Genomic DNA, 18,798 nt, shown 5'->3' on the forward strand with positions numbered 1-18,798 from the left:
GGCTACAAATGAAAGTCCTTAAACTACTTCGTAGAATGGTAATATCTGCAAAACCATCTGCATGACCAATAACTCATGCTAGAACGATATAACTGAAAGATGTAAGTGGAAACACTAAGTTTCTAACGCCAAAATTGATACCTCACAATTTATTTATAAAATGGCAGCAGCGCAATTAACAAAACTCATGTTCAATCACAGTTTTCTTTGTCTTTTAATAAAAAGAAGCTAAAATTTGATATTTGAACTATGAAATAAGCAGTTATTGGAAGATAAATAATGGATTCAAATCGCCTATGAGTGTATGTAAAAGGTGTAAAAAATTAAAGAGTTGCATTTATGCTAGCAATAATCTTCAGTGCACCCTATCAATTTCAAAGGGTAAGTTACTTATTATATATAGAAATATAATGCGCTTTAGATGTGATAAAGCTAGTGCACGGAGCTGGAGATATTCTTTCTAACGAAGAGGTTGTCGTATTAGATCTTCTTTGCCATCAGTATAGTTCGTACACTTTTTCATATAACGCACATAATTAAGTTATGCAAGTACTTTTGAACGATATTTTATATCTTTACTGTATGAAAGCCGGGGTCAAGAAGATTATGTTAAAATAGATTAAAAATGGCAAAGTTGCTTTGTTTTTCAATAGAGCGACGCCATTTTTGTTTAATTCTTGATTATTAAAAGTTTCAATACAAAGAAATGCTTTTATTTTCACATTTGCTATTATACATATAAGTATGCAATTCACATTCTTTATATAAGAATCACAGGAAAGATTTATTATACATATAGTATTACAGTTTTTAAAATAGGAAGGTAAAATTAATTTCATTTTGCATTCCTATTCTAAGAGAGAAGCTTTAGGATATATTATAAATTAAAACTATTAATTTTTAATTAAAATTTTAATTAACCCAAAAATTGTATTTTAAGATATGTGAGATAAAATTCTAACTTTAATTTTTAATAGTTCTTTCTACTTTTTAGTTTAGTTATTTTCTCCTCCGTTTTTAAACTTTACTAATTTAAATGTTTAAACTAATTTAACGTTTATTGCAAATCTTTCTGGAGTGCAAAATCAATACCTCTCATAAAATAATGGAACAACACTTATTATACAATGTTAATGACTGATGTACTCTTATAATAGCAAAAGACAAATTCAAATATTTTATTCGATTGTAACGAAACCGGAATTTTAATAAACAATTGTAATGCAGCGAAACTATGTCCATCTTTTGCGAATTAAAACAAAATTTTCCAGTTTCGTATTTGATTAAGTATTTCTTCTTTTGAATTCTAAATTTTTAGAGATTATTTTTTTAAGTATCCTTCTCTTCAATAAATTTTCGTAATTTTTTATTTCATGAAATGTATAAACTTATCGGGACTTAAGGGAATTCTTCCCTTTCTTCTTACCCTTTCGTCATTGGAGAAAAATATTGTAAAACTACAATCTGAAAGTACTTTCACTTGCAAAACGGCATATATTTAAGAAAAAAAAAATTTTTTTTTTTTTTTAAACTCGAAATCTGCAACACTCGAAACCTTCCAAATATACGGATTTCTTCCTGTATCGGACTGCCCCCGTGCCCGAACTGGGGTCCGTTCTGTGGGGCAGTCGGACTACCGCCTTCCCATGACGCAGTTCCTGGACCCGAACAATGGTAGGCTTGTTAAAAACAAGTAATAAAGAAAAAAATAATAAAACCGGACGGCAGGAAATTAATCCGCTGCTCATCACAATGGTTCGCCATTAAAGCCTTGCTGAGATTCTATGGAGCGAGGAGAGATTATTTTAATCCGCACGCGATAACTGTTGCACCTCTTGAAAATCGTTACCGGGGTGAGTGAAAAAGACACAGTACACACTTTTGAACAATACTTTGGTATAAATTTATGTAAAATAGTCTCGTGGACCAACGTATAAATGACCCTCAAAGAATAAAAATAAATAATACAAAAATAAAATTTCTCAAAGGACGAGCCTAAAATTTCAGGTGACTGAGTTACCATATGATGCGAAAGCATTGAAACACTAATTTTTTAAAAGTTTATTGACTTTGCATCAGCTGGTGTATATTCATAAACAATACATATTTTTCTTTAACTTTCTTTTTTATGTTATGTCTATACCTGAAAATTTTATGTGCCTTGTAATATATCTCATATTGCTAAAATGAATGTATGTGTGTGCAGGTAATGCATATATTAATTTCGAAAAATAATAAAAGATATGCTACAAGCATTTGCGTGAATCAAACATAGATACTCACAGAAATTTATGCATTACCATGAGTCCATGAGTTCTTTTGGAAAAGAAAACGTGAATCAGAAAATGCTCCCTCACAGGATTTGAAACACAGCTTCTTTGACTAGCTCGTTGTGCTGTCTTCCAATTTACACCACAAGATCACACATGGGGATTTGATAATTCCTTCCAACTTATTTTCATTCACACATAAATAAATGGAATTTTTTGCTAAACAAATGTTGTGTAATAAATGGTAATGAATGTGAACATATACTTCTGTTAATTTTTGCATGATATTAGGGTCACCAAGGTACGAAAGGAGACAGAGAAGTAATATTAAAGCATAAAATTTCGGGAAATATGACAGTTTATTACTTATTATTATTACTATTATTAAATTAGCTGATGCATCCATTTAACGTGAATGCAGAGCTCATACCCATTCCATGGACTTCTATTTTATTCAAGTCTTCATTCCTTCTCAAAGTCGTTATTTTACTGTAATTCTTCAAAATTAGGTTAATTGCACATACTTCTACAACGACGTCACTGAGGTTTACGAAAGAATGTCATAAACAAGTTACTATATTACTTAGCAGTGGTAAGAATTTCTTCTGGCTTTTATTTTAAAATATTACCGCATGAATCAAGTTTTCTGATTGGGCAAAAAAAGTGTCTTGAAAGTCTGTGTGGGATATCTCTAATCATTGACTCATCGTCAAGGTCAATATCCTGACTATTTTTTCTCACACCTGCCGAAAGGATAGTCCCTCAAGTGAAGAAGAGGTGGGAAAACGCAGACGTTGAAGGAAAGATGTCTCTTTGTTCGATATGACCCTCATTCGAGAACGACCCTCGCGGCAGAGGGACGCTGGAAACTCCGGTCACCGGAACTGGTTTTTAATATCGACCTCCTTCCTTTCGAATAATGGCATATATATATATATATATATATATATATATATATATATATGTTTCTCCTTCTTTTAACATTCCTGCTTAGATCAAAAGTTGTCAACACCTTTTTTCCTTACATGAGAAAGAGAATGCAATCGCTGCCAGGATCGCTGCTAAGATTATGAATTCAATTAATAATTTTTTATTTATGATTATCTTCTAGGAAATGAAGAATAAAACACTATTTGAATTTCAAGTTAATTCTTAGGAAAATTTAGATAAAACTATTAAAACCATTAAAAATTATTAAAAAAACATGTAATAAAAGAAGTTAAAGATTGCAATGTTTTGCGTTGTAATTATATGTGTGTGAACATATATATTTGTAATATTTTAAAGCATGCTGCTTAATCACTCATAATGGCTGAGGGTAAAGGCAGAAAGGCGACGTTGACAAAACTGAATTCGAAGAATCACGATCTTCATTATTACGCATATCAAATCATCTTTTTGTAGACAAGATAGTTTTAGATCACAACTGGCAAAAATAATTTTTATGTACGTGGGTTAAAATTATACTACGCCATCTTAGATAAAGCATAGAAGTGCAGAGATATTTTGCAGAGCAGGACAAGTTAAGAAAAGGAAAAGATGGCGTAATTGCTCGCGAAGCAGTATTTATACTAGGCAGGTACATATGTACAGCTAAGCTGCGATTGGTTAATTTTAGGTTTTAGTTCTCTTTGTAAGCAACGTTATGTGATACGTTGCTTACAAAGCGTCGTACGATTTTGGAACGATATCGAACTTGGGGGAGATGAACTTAGGGGGAGACCACTAAATTTAGAATAATCAGTTCTGGTGTTGCCAATTATTTCTTAGTATAGCCTCCGTATTTTATTATATATATATATCTGTATGGGAAATGTATATATATATATATATATATATATACATATATGGGGGCAGTCACAGTATATATATGAATTTAACAAATATTCTCTCTTCGTATTATAAGGTATTCCTTCCGCCTTTCTAGCGTGCCATCGTGGTGTACTGGTTCTGCACGCTGTGCCGGTATTCCAAAAATCCGTGATTCGATCCCCGGCGAAGGCGATTGCTCATTTTTCATCTTGCCTGCTTCCAAAAATACCTAATGTCTCTACAGTATAAAGCTAATATTAAATTTAATATTCTTGTGAAACAGATATATATATATATATATATTAAAATTAAAAAGCTAGGTAGTAAGTACTGTGCATATATATATATTGTGACTGTATTTCCCATTTTATGAGAGAAATTAAAGGAAAATCCTCATTTTATTACATTTGCATTCATAAAAATAGGTTGTTTTATTTTAGATAATAATAATGACAATAGATATACCATTATTGTTTTGAAGGTTAGTATTGCGGTCCACATGGCATTCTAAAATTCTTCCGAAATGATTCTGTTTTTAACTCTGCTCCTTGTCCAAAGACAACCTGATACATATTTGAAAACAGTTCGCCGGAAATGACTGAATCAATTGATCTTCGAGCCTCTAATTAACGGTAGCGTTGCCCAGACTGCATCTTGGGAGGGAAGGGGTAGACCGATATTCCACTCACGAGAAAGAGAAAACACACGCATATAGTCATGCCTTATGCAGGAATCGCATCCTTGGTTTCGGAGATTACCGGTAAATCCACAATAAAAACTAGACTGTCCAAGCAGACAATAGATTAGTTTTATTGACGCCCAACAGGAGAGTATTTTACCACCAAGTGAAACTGCGAAAATTAATCTCAATTCAAGAATTTTAATTAAGTATCTTATTTACTAAATTTCATTTGTATCTAATTAATGAATGTAGACCTTTTTTCCCTCATAAAAGAGAATTCTTAAACTTGTTTTTTTATTAATAATATATTTTAAATTTTACTTAATTATAAACTTAATTTTAATATCAAGTAAATTTTTTCGTATTAATATTCTTGTGTAAAGATATCTTGAGATTTGGAAAATTCGAAAATCTTTTAAGATTTCGATTTAGCTCTGCATATTATTATTTTCAGTTTTCTTAAAATTTCAGTTTAATGTGCTCCGAAACTAATTAAAATTATATAGGGTCTTCGAGAAACAGTATCCGCATAACGAACGATTAATAAAATTAACGTCGTGATAGAATGGATTGCCTTCTTTAAAGCATCACTATATTTGACTATTGTCGAATGATTATTGTGCTCCTTGTTATCCAGTGCTTCAATAATAAATAAATAAATAATCTACAGATATTTGAGTCAGCATTAGTATTATGAAAATGCAAAGAAAAATGCTGTATTAAAAATTCAGTGAATAAATTCGTTGAAGAGAGGAATAATATACTGCTCGATATAAATTTTCTACAGATAATTTTTGGGCAACAAAATGTTTTCGTGGATTAAAAAATAAAATAATATTTTAAAAATAATGTAAGGAAATTATAAAAAACGGGAAAAAAATAATATGTCCCAGGGTTTGACTCAGGCAAGGCGTCGTCTTGCAATGCAGGTTCCCGCGCAAAGCGCTACCCCGTGAATAACATTGTAGCCGATTTTCTAACACATGAAAGTTCGAAATTTTTTTAAACACGGTCCACAAAAGTACTTGGGAATGAGCGACAATAAAAATCACATAAGAATTCTGTAAAGATGTCAAACAAAATCTGAAACAGTTTTTGTAGTTGAACGAATCCAAAAACTAAGCCGGTCGAGACGTTTGGAAGTGAAGAGAAGTGCAAGGTAAGTGCGCAAAAGAAATGCCTTTTATCACCAAAATCATTGCCTCACAGTTAACATGTATTATAAACATAGACACATGAGTACAACAGATAATATATACTAGCCACAAAGGTACTGCTAAATATAGGTACACAGAATAATGCACAATACAAAAAATAAAAGTAAAGAATTTTTTTTATAAATTTTTTGGGCATATTTTAAGTTTTTTTTTTTTTTTTTTTTTTTATTTTTTTTTTAAGTAAATATATATACACTATTTACAAAAGCTAAGGGAGGTGCCTGAGCACCGCACGAGGCCGTTTCTTATTCACATTGCTGACAGGGTCATAGTAAAGAATAGGGATAGTGGGATTATGCACATTGTTAATGGTATCATAAAATTTTTTTGCCAGTTTGGCAAAATACACTTGAATTTCAGAGACTTTGAGCTCACGGTGTATGGCCGTGTTTCTTATGAACCAGCGGCCTTTAGCCACTTCACGGAGAACAACATTTTGTAACACTTGAATATTTTTAATAGCCGTAGGGCAGGCATATCCCCAAACAGGGCAGGCAACGGGCCACAAAATTGTCTTATAGATCAGCAACTTGCATTCTAGAGATAACGCCGAGTTCCGAGCAATTAAGGGGAAAAGTGTACTTTTACGTACTCGAAACTTAGAGATAATATGTGTAATGTGTGGGGTCTATGTGAGTTGGTCATCTAAAATAACGCCAAGGTAGTGGGTATGCTTAGTCCAGGGGATTGATTCTCCAAACATTTGGAGCTGAACATCCATCTTGATGCCTGATGTTTTTGTGTCCACTAACGGTCGAGGTAATAAGATCACTGAAAACTAGCAGCTTAAATTCCGGTGAATGTGCTGACATTAAATCATTCTAAAGATCTGCTATGAAAATCGTACTAATAGTTTTGTTTATGATAAAGAAGTTATATTTTTGTGGTTTTAAAAGTAAAATAAAAATTGGTTAATAATTGTAAAAAAATAAAGAACATAGTTTTTACTTAATTTTAATAAAGTGAGACAAGCTCATCTCAGCACGAAGTTCACTTGCTTTTTCCCATGAGTAACATGAATATGACCTTACTTTAGAAAGTCCTCTCTGAAGGCAATCGTCCTTTCAGGAAATCTGCTGCATTTTTGCAATAATCCAAAACAATGTATTCCGATTCTCATGCATATCAGTGAAGTAGTCATGAGCTTAGATCCCTCTCTGCTTCCCCCTTTCGGATACATATTTATAAAGAAGTCCTTTTTTCACTCACTTTTAAATAAATCTTTATTAACTTTCATTATAGACATTTTGAAATGTTTAATCGCTTGTATTTACGGTCACAAAAGACACCTGCAAAATTAAAATAAATATGCTGGTAAAAGCGACATGTGTATTTATTAAATGAATCGTACTAAATATTTGTAAATATTATCTATTTTTAAATTTAATTTTCAATTCTAAATGATTAAACAATACGATGTATGCTAGACAATATAATTATTGTTCATAATGGAAGGGGGTAACCGCTAAAACTATTTTCTAACAGTACGGTTTTCTTCAGATTTCATTGAAGATAAAAAAAATTAAATAAAGGGGGCAGTCAATTTTTTTCTTTTTTTTTTTTTTTTTTTTTTTTTTTTTTTGTAGAAATAGTAATTTAATTTTTTCAAGGTAAAAACACTTAGATTTTGCGTAATATTAGTTATAAATTTTAATATTAATGAATTTATAGCTCATATTGCTACAGCAGACTCGTGTGAGTTATTGTCTCAAAAATGTAGATGCGAGAATGTATTCTTAACCAATCTTGACCTAGTCATTCTGCATGCGGGCCATAACCCATTTTGTAGTTATTCAATAATGTTAAATGGCCGCCGTTTCAAAATCACGAGAACGGCGCTATTATACAAAAAACGATGCGGGTAGTGTCAAAGGATTTTTTTATTATTATTATTTTTAGAAAACCTTCTGCAGATTAGAATGCAAAAATTCTAATTATTTTGCACTCGAAATACTCAGATTTCCTTTCTTTCTTTTTACTCCAAGTAAAATTAGGCTTGATTTTAATTTTTTCCACTGATTTACATAACTCAAGAAGTACAAAACGTATTTTTAACAAGCTGTTATAGCAGAAATTAAAATTCAAAATTTATTACAAACTGCAAATACAAGAAATTTAATAATATAGTATAATGTATAACTAAATTTATTTTGGAGGGTCAATAAATGAACAATCACCAAATTTAACTTTACTTGAACAGAAATTGCTATACGTTCTGCTTTACGAAATAAAGTCCGATTATTTGAAAATATTCATATTTCGATTTAACCCTTGAAGCAATTCCAATTGAATAGTTGCGACAGGACTGCTATTTTACAAATGAATTTTCGGGAATTCGCGATACAAAATAAAAAATCATTGTTATGATATTACTCCAGCAAAAGTTAACACTACAAAGAGGCTTTTGCAGTTATTTAATAAACAAAAGCCTTAATCATTCCAGAAACACCTGATCTATTTTTAGCTGAATCGCTTGTGTACCAAACTTTTAACAAATGCAGAATCCCATAAATTTGAATACTTTACAATCCTGAAATTTTCCACAAAAGTACTCATACAGCTCATCTCAGTATAACTGAGAACAATTAGTAGTTACCACTTCAAACTACCAGGAACGTTATACACAACGCAACGCAAAGCGCATCTAAAGAGTGAAAGCTGGCACGAAGTTTTCTCAATACTCTAGTTTATTATGAACTGTAAAACTGAGAACTAATGCTCGCTTCGTTTTCATACAGTTTTCCTCCGTCTGCTGGGAAACTTCCTGTACTTTCCATTCCTTGAAATTGCTGAAACTCATATATGGTTAAAGTTACATACAGTTACCCTTACATACAGTTATTCAATTACAATACCAGTTACACTTATACAGGGACCAGACCAAAATGTCTCCCGATGGTAGCCATAGTCACCAAATTTGGCGACATTTAGCGATAAAGATTAGTCTCGAGAATTGATGTCAGTTTGGCGATATCTCGCCAATTTAACAAGATAGCTATTTACCTCGCTGTTAAATAGACTTGTTCTTGTAATCTTATTTTTCCGGCAGAGTTTCGCTTTTCTCGAAGCGGTTCATGTTACATTATGCAAAATTCGTAACAGTACTTTAGTTCAAATTCTAACTGAGAAATGGGGCAGTTAATGGAATGATTAAGGCTTTTGTTTATTAAATAACTGCAAAAGCCTCTTTGTAGTGTTAACTTTTACTGGAGTAATATCATAGCAATGATTTTATATTTTGTATCTAAACTGATAACATTATGAAAACAAAATGAGGAAAATTAAGCATAACTTAGTTTGCATTGCAATATTTCTAAAAATATAGCAATCTATCTTGAACTCTCATCCATATATCTTTTAGTAGCAATTAAATTTGTATATTATTTAATTGCTTTATAAGAAGCGCCGTCCGTCAATGAAAATCGAAACAAACTACACGTTATGCGTGTTAAAAAATCCGCCTGTGCAGTCTTCGGGGGAAAACCGCTTTCTGATACAGCAATTTTTATTTTTTATTTTTATATGATTTTTTTAAAAAGCGGCCAAATTTTTTGGATACCATGTACATCCCTCAAGTAAAACTAGATTGCGTATCGAAATAGTACTACCTTCTTCGAGGAGTTAAAAAATTAAATTAAATTTAATTAAATTAAAAATAAAAAAATAATTTCTAAACTGATAACAAGTTACGTGTTATGTTTTAGCCCCTACGTAAACGAAAATTAACTTCTCAGCATTATGTGAGCTGAAATAGATTTAAGTTTGCTATAATAATTTCTAAAAAATAATTTCTAAACTGATAACAAGTTACGTGTTATGTTTTAGCCCCTACCTAAACGAAAATTAAATTCTCAGCATTATGTAAGCTGAAATAGATTTAAGTTTGCTATAATAATTTCTAAAAAATAATTTCTAAACTGATATCAAGTTACGTGTTATGTTTTAGCCCCTACCTAAACGAAAATTAAATTCTCAGCATTATGTAAGCTGAAATAGATTTGAGTTTGCTATTTAAGTGAATAGGACATTGCTTAATTTGTTCGGGGGGAAAGAAGGTTTTTATACTTCGTTTTACGTTACTATTTTTTCTTTCTTTCTCTCTTCCTTCATAATCTTTCTTGACTTTCCTTTGCAATGCAGTACAGACATGTTTGCTTTATAGAAACAAAAACAGAAAAAAAAAAAAAAAGCAAAAATACAATCCATCTTTCTAATTTTCTGAATATCCGAACTGCCTGTGGTAACAGTCAGTGCGAACGATAATGCATATCTACGAACACTCAACAATTGCTATAAATATTCTATTAGCGTTTCTAAAATTCTTCTTCATCTTTGTTCATTGTTTCTTTCGAAACTTTAGCCTCTAATTAATTTTTAAATGCTAATTGGCTTGATAGTTGAGCAATGAGACAGGTTACGTTATTAGCAGAGGTATTTCGTTACTGTGAGACGGGAACCCGTCTCCGGACAACACATTCTTATGACTGGCCTTGCAAATCAACAGGTAAACATTCCTTAATCATCTTCAGAGGGTAAAGAGACACGTATTCAGAAAAACACCTCACTCACCACGTGATTCGTATGATTTAGTAAGAGGAAACAATTTTCTTTTTATTTCATTATTTTTATTACTTGCAACGTGTAATATTTGCATGCATTTAAAGTACAGTGTTCTATATTTCCATCACGCGTTTTTCAGCTTCGTCTGTGGAATAGCTTACAATCCATGTCTATCATAATAAAAATAATGATAATTAATAATTTTGTACTAATCACTTGATAAATGCGATGAAAACATCTTTTATTATTCGCAATAAGGCTGCAAATGTTCGTACAAATTATCAAGTGGAGCAGTTATAAATTAAATAAAATGCAAAATTATATAAATTAAACGCATCATTAAAATAATAAACCACAAGTCACTTTTAAAGCCACTGGGCATTGGTCACTGGTGACCTACGGGTTAACGGTCACATATCTGGGCGACAAAGTACATTTAAATAAATTATTAAATTAAATTAAATCAAAAGCCAGCCACCTAGCCAGCAGTTAGAGCGATGCGATAAATTTACATAGATTGTTAAAATAAAATTGAACAATGAACCACAGGTAATTTATGGACTGATAGTCACTGGTTGACAGTCATTGGCAAGAGGAAGTTTTATGTTTCCTGCAATGGCAATACAAGGCGACCGTGTGGATGCATAATAACGTAAACATAACATAATATAATATTCTAAAAATTGTACTCTTAAAAATTTTGAAGCTGCTTTCTATGGATAATTCTAAAGTCAAAATAAAACTTTATCAACTATTTTATAATTACAAATGCGTATTATTATTTTTAAACAATTTCGAAAATTATAAAATTTTAAAAAGAAATCTTTAAATTTTGGAAAATGTGTTTAAAATAATATTAACTTATTATTTTCTATTTAAGTTAATAGAATTACGAGATGAAATGAACAGTTCATGCTAAATTATGAAGATAACTGTTGCCATGTTCATTCTTGCTCAGTTAAATGTTTTATTTTATAAAATAATTGAATATTAATTTCATCTCGACTGATTTTTACTACTCGATTTGTGATTTTTACTACTCGATTTGTGATTTTTACTACTCGATTTGTGATTTTTACTACTCGATTTACTACATGAGTATTTTTAATATTCCGTATCTCTTTCTACATTTTAGTATTTCGGGATTTCAGTGAAAAGTGAAATAAAATTTTATGATTTTTCAAGGCAAATTAATAAATAAAAAAATAAATCTCAAAAAGCCAAAATAAATCTGAAAAAGTCAAATTTCTGAATACATGGGTCAAGATGAAAATCACCTTCAAGATGAAAGTGATCAATATGAAAATTTTTAACTTTGGACTCGACTAATTTTCACATGACTTATGTAATCACATGAGTAATTTAATATTCTGAATATTGCTTTATATTTCGGGATTTCAGTGAAAATTTAAATAAAATTTTATGATTTTTCAAAGTAAATTAATGCTTAAAATAACTACATAAATCTGAAAAACTCAATATTGCAGAATACATGGAAAGCATCAAAATGAATATTTGTAACGTTTGAATGAAGATATTTTTGAGGATGAAATATTCATAGTTTCTGACTGAGACGATATAAATTATATAACTTTCAATGAACATAATACTGATTCAAGAAGTATAATATAAAAAAAGTTGACTCAAAATTCAATGTTCTGACAAGAAAGAAGTAGAATACTACCTGAGCAATGGTTGGTTAGTTGATTTTAATCAAGACGAAAGATAGGATACTTGGGTAAAGGTAAATACAACGAAGCAAAATCAATCGATTTTGACGGTTAAATCTATGAAATCGCTCTGGGAGAAGTCTTTCCAAAATTTTTGGAGTATTATATTACGTTAAAATACCGTTACTTTTCTCTACCGTGTACATGTTATGCAGTTTCTTTATAAAGTTTGCCACTGCAATGCAGCAAACACTGCACAGCCCTACACTGATTACTGAAACCTTCCTAAGTCGCTAGCCAATGTCCTCGATGGTCATGGGCTTCATGTTTTTTAGTGCCCTTAGTTCAATTTCATATAAATCTGCCGCGTTCTTCACACCAGTGGGAGGAACTACTTTAATCGGCATCACCATCCTACGGTTTAAAACATATTTTGAAAATATGGGTTCATTCACCATTTAAGTTCACCTGCAATTACCACCATGAGTTATCCGAAGTGTCGTCGCATCAAATTGTTTGGATAAATGGTTTTCTAACCTATTCATCATAATTAAACACGTTCATTTTCGAGCTTCTGAATAAATTGTCAAGAGACCGTTTCAAATTTTAATACGTCCGTTAAAATAATCGCAACCATCGTAAAGTACCCTCATCAGAATGCAGATCCCTCTTAATTGGAATGCAGCAACCAAGCGGAAACTGTTATTAGCGTGTGGATGCCTGTTCTGTCTTGGTCATTTTGGAGGTTCGATGGATGGTTAAGGTCAGCGCGTTCCAGAACGTGACTCGAAAGCCAAACACGTACACAAAAGTGCAGTGAGTTCGGGTATCGACCAAAAAATCAACGACCGAAGAGCATTTCGGCAGGATGGGCTTATTTAGAAGCGTTTCGAGGAATGAATGCTTCATTCTGGAGAATCTGTTCCCCCAGAATTCTTCTGTCTTATTGTTAATTACTTATATCTACTAATATTAAAAGGTCCTACATTCGGTTTATAATATAACAGAAACGTAATGCATTGAACCCTTCTTATGATAATCTATTCCGTTTCTTAACGATTTGGGTCTTCTTTGGAGATTGCTATCTTGAAAAGATAAACCAGTGTTAACTTTGTATTTTCAGAAATACAGTTTTTTCAAAGGTTTCTTTCAGACGTGATCTTTCAGACGTCAGACGTGATCGTCATGAAATATCTCAATCTTATTTTTGGAGACGAAAAATGGCTTAAATTGTTGCATTTTGAAGTTATAACGAATGAAGGGGGAAAATGATTCATTTCTATATAATGCAACAGAAAGGGTGCAATGAAACACGAAATGGAGCCATATTGTCTAATGATTTTAGCCCATACGTAAAATTCTAAACACACGTACTAGCATACATTATAAGAAACTTCACTGAAGATGATTCCGGTAAGAAAAAAAACTCCTGATAAATATTGTAACATATGCAAAAGGAATCAAAATTATGAGTATACATTTTACTAGAAGTGTGATATTAGTATTATGTGAAGGAGTGACACTGTAAAGTTAAATCTTGAAACTAAAAAACAATATACAACAATAACAAGAAGAATCATCTTATTAACTTCCTATTTTCTAATGCTTCCGCGATCTTTATCGATGTTGCTTCATGGTGATACTATGAATTCTTTCAGGAAGTTCTCTGTTTTGATGTTTCCCACTGTATGTTAGTGTTTTCTGTATTTTCTCATAATCCACGACTCTAATGTGGCATTAAAATCACATCTGTCCAGTCCCACCGTTTGGCAATTATTTTGATATTTAGACGACCACGCTTCAACTGCAACTTGTTTACTTTAGTTTAACATTTTTTGACATGTTATACTTTTTAAAAACAATTCAACAATTTTGGTCTGAAAATTCAGTGGAACATTACAGAAAATTGCTGAACAACTCTAATTTAGAAGAATGGAAAAAATTACTAATACATTTTTCAAAGGAGGAGAAAGAAACCGTGGGAGGAATCAAACAGCAAAACATTTTTTTTACAGATTAATATTTCCCAGCCATATTTGGCTCCGAGCTTCCTCTCAGGTTGCTCCTCCTTTACCAGTAGCCTCAAATGATCTTTTTTATACTGTGTACAAATAAAATACTTTAAAAACAAAATCTTAATCTATAACATATTGCTTTCAAAATCAGAACTATATAATTTGTACTGAAAATATCGAAAGCTGCTTTACCCAAAATGTCAGTAATTATAAGATACTATTTTGTTTTGTTATAACAGTCGTATTTTCTTTTTTCAATATAATTAAAAAAATGAATAATAAAACACCTAAATATGTTCTGTTTTCGTTCTGCATGATCTTTCCTGCCTTGTTTTGTTATTTGTTTATTGAAAGAGCCTTTTTTTAATCAAACAATTTTAGAGAATCTAGAAATACTAATTTCTACAAGAATAGGATTAAAGAATTATAATGTCATTGCTTCACAAAAGTTATCTTCAAGCAGGGTATTTTCCTGAAATTTGGTTTTAGCTGAAGAATAGGCAGTCTACTCCCGATTATCCGGGAAAAGATTAACTGCATTACGAATTAACTTAGCCTATCTAAAAATAAAATTAAGCCTGCTTTTTGCTGAGATAATAGCTGTGATAGCAGACGATATTATAATGCTTGGGAAATGTTCTTATTTACAGATGTATGTAATTTAATTGCACTTAATCCTGAATACTTAAACATTTTACTGTAAATAAAAAGTTCTAACTGATTCTGTTAAGCAAGAATTTGAGTAATATTTTTTAGTATGATTGTCCACATTTTGTAACTATTATTTATGAATGACGTTCATAATTTACGTTTCTTCATTCCTAATAATATCCATTTTCAGTTATTAATAATGTGTTCTTTTTGTTTTGTTTTAATCACTGATTCGTGTAACCAAATGAACTTAATCTCCAGGTTAAACTGCTTTAAAATGTAGATAAATAGTTAAAAATATTTATTATAATCAATCAAGCAACCATAATAAATAAATCATTAATCTACGATAATTGTATAATCAATCAATGAATATCAATAATAAAATATGGGTAAATCCTATTTACTGTGTTTTTTTCCTATCGGATTTACCGCGATTTTGAATTAACCGTAGATATGGTTCTCGGTATTAACCCGTTTAATTGAGAATCTACTGTATAACAGGTAGAAAAAGCTGCTCCGCGATTACTTTTCTTTTGCGTAATATATTCGTGCTGATCGTATTTTTCTAGCTTTTCGGGCATAGAAAACAAATATAAAAACCAGAAGAACATAGAATCAAGAGTTAAACATTTCAAATACTGAAATCAGATATTGCATATCTACAGGCAAATAGCACCGTAAGAAAGTGCAGGAAATATATCCCTTTTTATCAGGTGTCCAGAGTTAATATTTATGAACCATTCACCAGCCTTTAGTGTCACTTCTATTTTCGTCGGCTCCAACCAGCATGAAAAATAGTTAATGTATATAAATACAGAGTTCTAAAGAGCATTTCGCAGCGATTTCTCACCAGCTCTCTTCTATTCTCTCTCAGGTTCTGAATTTCTTGAATTGGTTTTGGTTTTGCTAGCTGTAATTGCACATAATAACCAGAGTCAAAACTTTTGTAAGCTTTGTCTTGTTTATATTGTAGAGACATTAGATATTTTGAAGCAGGAAAGATGAAAAATGAGCAACGCCTTCGCCGGGATTCGAACCACGAACCTCTAGAATACGCGATCAGCATGCAGACCACAAAACCACGAAGGCACGCTAAGAAGACGGGAGAAATACCTTATAACATAGCATTTTAATACTTCAAATTTTATTTTAGTTTTCTTTATTCCGGCAGATTGCAGAAACTATTCCTGTTGTCCCACTACTAGTTTAACGAACTAATAAAAGATTCGTTTTAAAATTTTTTCTGTATTGGTGTTACTTTATTGGGAGATTAAGGCGGGGAGATAAGTCGCCTGGCTCGGTTCAAAGAGTCGAAGTAATATTTAAAGTACTTAGGTTCAGTACAAAAGTACTGTATTTACCATTTTTTTTTTTAATTTTTATCAAAAATATTTTTTCCAATTTTTGTAATCAAAACCTTAGATTATAATAGCTCATAGGAAAAATACATATAAGTAGTTCGTATAAATGGAAATGTTTTTGTGTTTTATTGAGCAGTATTATATAAACTGAGTTGTCAAAGGTCCAACAAAATGTACGTCATTGAGAAGGGGATCTTCCAAATTATGAATTATAAGAACCTGTGTTTTAGACAGTATCCATGTTGTTCAACAATGAACCAAATACCTGTTACTCAAAATTACAGGTGGATTACGACAGGCGTTGCAAGCAAATGTAATGCGTTGCTATAAATTTGGAGGGAAATTGTAAGTAATACATTTAAATTTATGTTTTTATTTCAAATAAGATTGCAGTATTTTTGCCGCCGACTGTGGGAAAGAAGAAGAGAAGCTGTGGACAGTAGGAAGTATTCGTATCCAGAAAAGTAAATCTCTGAAGGGATTTATAAAGTTCAAAATAGCAAACTGTTGCCTTCCAAATAGCAAACTGTTGGAAACAGTAAAGTAAATTTGGTTGGTATTGTTGTTTATTATTCTTCAGTTTTAAGATTTGATTTCCCGATAGTACTTTGTCACTTCCTCTAGCCATGGTAGTGTTACTAAACGTTGCGATCAAACTTGTAAAGATACTTATACTCATCTTGTAAAAGCAAATGTAGACTACTAAATTTTCCAGTCAGTATTAGTGATTTAGAGCTGCATATTAATTATCAATCTATGATATCATGAAGGTCAAATTATTTTTCTTCTAATAATCTTTTTTATGCAAGTGTGTCTATAAATCTTCATGCTAGAAAAGTACATTTCTGCAATTTTCAGCTGCTTTTATACTGGTTTAAAAAAAATAGCGTCAGGAGAATAGTAATAAATAAAAATATAAAACTCATAATTATTCAAAATCGGGCTTTTGGCAGCAAATAATTGATGTTCTTCAGCAGTTTAACATGGCATGCATGTGGTTTACGGTGTAAAAAAATAGATAATATAAATCAGAATTCCAAATATGTGATCAAATTTTCGATTCAGATATTCAAGAATCTTAATATTTGAGATCCTAATATTCTATAATACCTAACTTACATTGGTAATTCAAGTGTGTAGCCAAAAAAAAGACGGGAAAAATTCTCGTGGGGAGAAGAAGGCTTTTGTATGAAATTTTACCCCTGGCCTCCAGTTTTGTAATTCCATCCTTATTAGTGAAACCCGTTGACAAAAACCAAATAAATAAGAAATGAGAAGCAAAAATAACGAACAGCATCATTGAAATTCATATTCAAAATATCACATTAGAACTTTCATAATTCGAATTTTAGAATTAAATTCGACTTTCAATTTAATTAAAATTTTTTGTGACAGAATAATTTGATTAAAATTTGTGACATAAGTTAATTTTAATTTCAAATTCCAAATTACGTTAATTTCGAATTGTACGGTTCCAAATAATTTAATTACTTAAAATTCTACAAAAATCGTACTCAGTGCTGTAATGCAAAATTCAAAATTAACGTTAACTTTTCTCCAAAAATAAAATTTTTAATTAAACACAAATCCCCCCCCCTTTTTTTAATCTTAGTTTTTTTTTTTTTTTTTTGTTTGTTTGTTTGTTTGTTTGTTTGTTCGTCAAAGCTCACTTGCAATTCTTTTAACATAGTTTTGCTATGCCAAATCAAAATATCACCTGCGCACACTAACTCCTACACCTCACTTTCCCGCCAAATTATTCCAATATTGGACTTACCTGTCCAGAAGTACTTATAGCAGTCGTTGCAGGCTATTTTACAAATCCATGGAATAATCACTGAAGGGGATGATAATCCTAAAAAAAGAAGAGTAATCGTATCCGAAGATTTGTATAAAGAACCCACGGAGACCACGCAACACTCGACCACTACCTCAAACTCTCCGAGCTAGTTTTGAAGTTTACTACGGCGAGTTGACTTGTTCCTGCTGATTCTGCTACTCACCAAGAGCGCGTAATCCCTACATTTCCCCTAAACGGGAAACTTTTCCTTTATATTTCCTATTTTTTTAATCTCTCCAACATTTGACAGATGTATTGTTGTTTTCATACCTGGAGAAAATTCTGTTTTGGCCAAATGGAAAGACACAATTAATCACGCCTCGTAAGATTCTTTACCATTCCTAAATTATGGAAATGTTACGCTTATCATTATAACGAACCCTACCATTTATAATCAGTGCATATTTTTTAATAACATATTGGTACTTTTCTAGTGTCAGGAAATTATCCGCTCCTCGTGTGCTGCAGTTCCCATACAATACCGTTGTTATTTGTATATGAAATTGGGGCATATTTTTAAGATGAGTATTGTGTTAAGATATAGGTATTATTTAGTATAATAAATAAAATGCTCTTCTAATCCCTATTACATTAAGAAGCTCGACTGTTTATTTCTCCATTAGCCCTCCCACCCGTATGGTTCATTTGCATCAAATATAAATTTAATAATAACAATAATAATAAAACTATGCAGCAAACAAATGCATTGGTATTGTC

At 31.4% G+C, this 18,798-nt stretch overlaps 1 protein-coding gene across 2 annotated transcripts in view; it reads right to left on the reverse strand.

The window, feature by feature from the left end:
• Positions 1–18,202, reverse strand: part of Cad99C (cadherin 99C) — a 212,840-nt gene extending 194,638 nt beyond the window's left edge. For both annotated transcript variants that reach the window (XM_035351134.2, XM_035351133.2), the window contains exon 1: positions 18,019–18,202. The gene's annotated coding sequence lies outside the window, so the exon portion shown is untranslated. The remainder of the gene's footprint in view (positions 1–18,018) is intronic.
• Positions 18,203–18,798: the final 596 nt, after the last annotated feature.

This window comes from Stegodyphus dumicola, chromosome 4, assembly GCF_044657685.1.
Source record: "Stegodyphus dumicola isolate Sdum_Otavi_A_Nest chromosome 4, ASM4465768v1".
Classification (NCBI taxonomy): domain Eukaryota; kingdom Metazoa; phylum Arthropoda; class Arachnida; order Araneae; family Eresidae; genus Stegodyphus; species Stegodyphus dumicola.